Source organism: Antennarius striatus, chromosome 1, assembly GCF_040054535.1.
Source record: "Antennarius striatus isolate MH-2024 chromosome 1, ASM4005453v1, whole genome shotgun sequence".
Classification (NCBI taxonomy): Eukaryota; Metazoa; Chordata; class Actinopteri; order Lophiiformes; family Antennariidae; genus Antennarius; species Antennarius striatus.
The window spans coordinates 27,373,255-27,378,735 of NC_090776.1; positions in this window are offsets into that span (position 1 = coordinate 27,373,255).

Here is a 5,481-nt window from a genome sequence, read left to right on the forward strand (position 1 = left end):
CACACACTTGAAGACCATGTACTCACATTTATTACTGGTTTATCAGGGAGGCTATGGGACCTTCATGAGCTACCTGTACTTTAGCTTAAACTTTATCACTAAATGTAGTCTTCTCTCGCTGGCCGACTCCCCTTACTTTTTTTGAATTATTGGAGGGACTCTTCTTTGATAAAATCACCTTTTACAAAGCTGAATACACTTGCACATTGCCTCCACCTTGAACTCCTCTGTCACACCTACAGCAGACCTCACCACTGTCTTACAGTCCTCATACATGTCCTGCACCGCTCTAACATAGTTCTGTGCTACTCCAGACTTCCTCATACAATACCACAGTTCCTCTATGGGCACTCTGTCATAAGCTTTCTCCAGATCTACAAAAAAACAATGCAGGTCCCTCTGGCCTTCTCTTTACTTCTCCATTAACATCTTCAAAGCAAATACTGCATCTGTAGGACTCTTTTTTTGGCATTAAACCATACTGCTGCTCACAAATATTCACTTCTGCCCTTAGTTGTGCTTCAATTACTCTTTCCCATAACTTCATTGTATGGCTCATCAGCTTTATTCCTCTGTAGTTGCCACAACTCTGCACATCTCCCTTGTTCTTAAAAATGGGCACCAGCACACTTCTCCTCCATTCCTCATCTTCTCGCTATCGAAGATCATGTTGAACAACCCAGTCAGAAACTCTACTGCCACCTCTCCTAGACTCTTCCAAACATCCACAGGTATATCATCAGGACCGCAGGACCGACTGCCTTTCCACTCTTCATCCTCTTCAATACCCTCCTCACTTCATCCTGATTAATCTTTGCTACTTCCTGGTCCACAACAGCCAACTCTTGTAGTCTTTGTTCTCTCTCATTTTCCACGTTCATCAACTCTTCAAAGTACTCCCTCCATCTTCCCATCATACAACTGGCACCTGTCAATAGACTTCCATCCCTATCCTTAATCACCCTAACCTGCTGCACGTCCTTCCCATCTCTGTCTCCGTCTTGCTAACCAGTACAGATCAGTCTGTCCCTCCTTACTGTCCAACCTTTTTTTTTTTGTCTGCATGTATTCTCATAGTTTAACTCCATAAAACGGGTTCAACTTTCTATGAGATCAATGCTTGTTTTAGTCTTGCAGCAAAATCTTTTATATATTTTAATGTGTGCATGTGAGGATCAGTGGTCCTTTCTGGGAACTAAGTTGTCAATCTTTGTTAGAATTTCCTGTTGTGAGCCAGAGAAGTGCTGCACCTTTGTGTGTTAGAAGAAAAACCAGAAAGCGTCCTAGAGCACAGCAATCTGCCCCACAATAGAGCTCACTGCCCCCGCCCCACCCGTTCCCAAAGCCCTAGCTATGGTGCCCCTATATACTGTATGTCTATACATTTCTATATACAGTGCAGTGTGAGATATGTGAGGTGAACATTAGGAGGCAATCTGGTGTCGGTCTGGCCCAACAGCACCGAGGGAAGTCAGCAGCCCAAAGCCATCACAGTGTCCAGGGGTGGCAGCTGCCAAACAGCTAAGTCCCCCCCCCCCCCACGACGACTCTCGATCCAACCCCTGGCACCACACTACCCACCAGCCAGCCAGCCCACCACACCCAGCCAGGCGCCCCGGCACCACAGAAAGTGCCCACCAACCACAGCCAACCAGCCACCAACTGTGGACAGTCAGCAGCCAGTCCATCCTTGCCGTACTGAGGTACTATGCAGCGCCACCATTGGTCCATCAGCCAAACCAGAGGCCAGGCGTAGGCCCAGCGAAACAGCCCCACGAGCCAAGTGAAGACGGCGGACCACCAACAAACCCCAACCCCAAGCCAGCCTCACCAGCCGGCAGCGCACCAACCCCAAGAGCATCCAGCCGACCACCCACTGCAAACAGCAACACGGAGATTGAACCCACGGCCCGACCAGAACCCCTGCCGCATCCGTACAGCCAGTTTAGGTGAGTGAGTAGATTGAGTAAGTAGTCAAAATAACTGTCGAGACAATATATAAAAAAATGTCTGACTTGTCTTACAAAGGCATACAAAGGCCTTCTGGTAGTTTGGACGTGGTTAATTTTACAATATGCTCTCTCACCTATATAGGTAAATCCATCTCATCCAGTTTCTGATCTCTCTTTGTCAACGCTCACAAGACTGGTGGTGAACCCAAAAGCACGGCGGACAAACGGCAGGTTGAGTCTCAAAGCAGGTTTAATTAGACATGCAGGGTTCTGGTACCGGAGAATCAGTCCAAACAGCAGAAAAATCAGACAGACGGCAAGTGAACAGGCAAAGTCCAGTAATCAGGCAGAGTCTGGCACAAAGCAAACAAAAACCAGGCAGACAGGCAGGTGCAGGGAATGAACTGACTGCAAAAGGGACCGAATCTGAAATGACATACTGTATGTTAGTAACAGGAAAACAGACAGGATAGTAATAGTCCAGAGACGTGACACTCTTTGTCCCCTATAGCAGTGGTCTCCAACTATTTTTGCACCAGGGACCAGTTTTATGTATGAACATGTTTCCCTAGACTGGTTAGAGGCGCAGGTGTTTCAATTAAAAAAAAAATATTGTGAGTTTATAGAATACAACTATTGCACTTTATATTAATCAACTAAAACAATTGCATGTAATATCAATTTATGTTGATGTAGAGTCACTGGGAATCAGTTCTTCCCCAATAATAACGTTTTTTTATTTTGCTTTAACAATGTGATCTGCAACTAAGAATGATACTTTCAGGGCAGACATGTTTGTTGAAGTGGTTCTTTTATAAAATGTAAGGGCTTGAATTTTAACCCAGGGTGTTTTTTCTAAATGTGGCAAAGCAGTTTTAAGGGTCTTATTGCATCATTACTTAGCCGTTCACTGCAAATAACAAATTGCTTGTTTGGCTCTTTGGTACCACCTGTTGCGAGGAACCCATAACTTAGATAAGAATCTTGATATTTCCTGTTAGGTGAAGCTTTCTTTTTGCTAACAGTCTATGGTCTCATTACGGTCTCATTGTTTACTTGTTTGCTCCAGAAAAATCTCTCCAGTAAATTTTGTTTTTGTTGCATTTTTTTAAGAGTTAGCTTGTGGTTAGCTAAAAATTATAATTATTATATACCATGATGGATACAGTATTTGCTGCCACCCCCAATAACGTTGATGTGTTCACTCATGTCTGTTTTCAAATCCAGATAGGTCAGAAAAATACTGCAGGTCAAAACCTACAAAAGTTATAAAATGCACTGCACCAAAAAATTCAAATAAAACAATTCTTCAAAAACCTTGATTCAATGTAAATCTGATCATACCCCACATCCTTTTACCATTGACAAGAGAGCTATACAAAATGAGAGTCGCTGGATACCAATTTGGTTTTTTTTACCTATTTTAAATTGTTTTCCACTGAACAAATATTTCTAAATTAACATCAAAAGTTCAAGGACTACCACATGCACTCTTGACCCATGCTTCTAATTATACGGTCTGTTTGTCCTCGTCTCTCTCGTGACAAGACTAATGATCTCAGTCTTCTAAAATGGCTGCTAATACACCAGACCTAAGAATTAATAAATGGAACAGACTTGGAGGCGACATGGACTACGGTCATGATCAGTGTATGTTTCTGCAAAACCAAACATTCTCCAGGTACATTTGTCAAATTATAGAATGGTTCTTAAGGAGAGGAATTAAACTCAAAGTAATCACAAGTGTGATACTTGATCTACAAATGAATATTAACCTTGAGCTGGAATCTAAAGTCCTCATATTCCAAAAGTACAAATTAATATTTTAAGAATGCATATATCACAACCTAAATTAGTGTTCAAAATGTGGGCGCCAATAAAATTTACATTTTTCATAGTTTTCAGGGAATTCACAAATTTATAGCATTGGCTGCTCTTCTTTTAACCTGTTCTGAACTTAAGCAAATCTTCTGGGTATCAGCTTAGATGAGTTGCCCCCATTTCCTTGTACATAATTAAAATAGGTGGGTCTTCAATGGTATTCTTGACGTCCACTGCTCTGTTCTCTACTTCCACAAGTTCTTTGAGTGGTGACTACTAATGCATGTGTAAATGAAAGTTGGACAACAGGGTTTGATGATGACGATGACGACGATGACGATGACAATGACAATGATGATGATGATGATGATGTACAAAGTGAGTAATGATTGGCATTTTCACGTATGCTTGGAATTTTATAAAAAGTTTAAGTTTAAGAATAGAAATTTAAGAAGTTTATGGAAGCCCAACTGATGAACACAAATGTCACCTCAGGGGGTTACAACACCCTGGTTGAGGATGTAGTGCTGCTATTTAATAAATGAATCTGACGCCTCTATATAACAGCTCTGCATTGTCTAGATATTTATCCAGTTTGCTTTGGAAAATTTTTAAGAAGTAATAAGGCTGTTTGCACATTGTAATTGACTTTAAAGTAGCAGAGATAAAGGACCGTTTTTTAAAGTACAATTCTAATCTTTGATCACATCCAAGAGCCACTGCCGCCCTTGGGGGTGGCAGGGGCTCAGTGGTAGAGCGGGTGGTAGAGTGGGTCGTCCAACGTTCTGAGATCGGCGGTTCGATTCCCACTCCGGCCCAAAAAAAAAACAACACCCAAAAGTGAGCTGACAGTGGGAGGTGTCAGCTCACCTCCGGAGCACTGCTGAGGCGTCCTTGAGCGAGGTGCCCTTGAGCAAGGCGCCGTCTCCCCTCACAAGCTGCTCATTTGGGCGCACCACGAAGAGGCTGCTCGCTACTCTACCTCCCATTGCATGCCTACAGGCCCCCTTGTGTATAGTTGTACACACTAATATGCATGCGTGTGATTACTAACAAAAAAAACAACAAAAACTAGAGTGTGCGTTCTTAATTTCGCCTTGGGGATTATAACAGTGTATATAATTAATAATTAATTAATAATAATAAGAATGAATTTCACCTGAGTTGTAATGAAATCTGCACCCTTGCAGGCAGCTAGCTGACAATCACTGATATTAAAGGGAAATGCACACATGACACATTTAAGGAACTCCTTGAACAATGGATTTTTCTGTTGAACATAAATAGCTGGAGGGCCCAGGGGACTCTTTCCTATTTTCCTCACAGAGGTCATCGAGGTAGTTATATCTCCATAGTGATAATTAATATTGGGTGGTTGAGGATATGTGACTGATATGCTCTGGATAATGGTGAGTTTACACACTCTGGTTAATGTTAGCAGAGGTTAAGGGCAGTGTTCGCAGATCAGGAGAAGAGGTCGTGATTTACATTTTTGTGTGGAAGAAATAAGGATTTATAATATTTTCATGTTTTCTCACTTGGGAACCCTCATGAATGTCTGAAAAACTGCCCTTCTTTAATGACCAATGTCAGCATAACTCTCACAAATACAAATTTTATTGTCTTATTATTATGACTTGTCTTCCACTATCATCAAATTATCTAGAATGTGAAAAACTAAAAAAATGAAATATGTTTTTATTGCAAA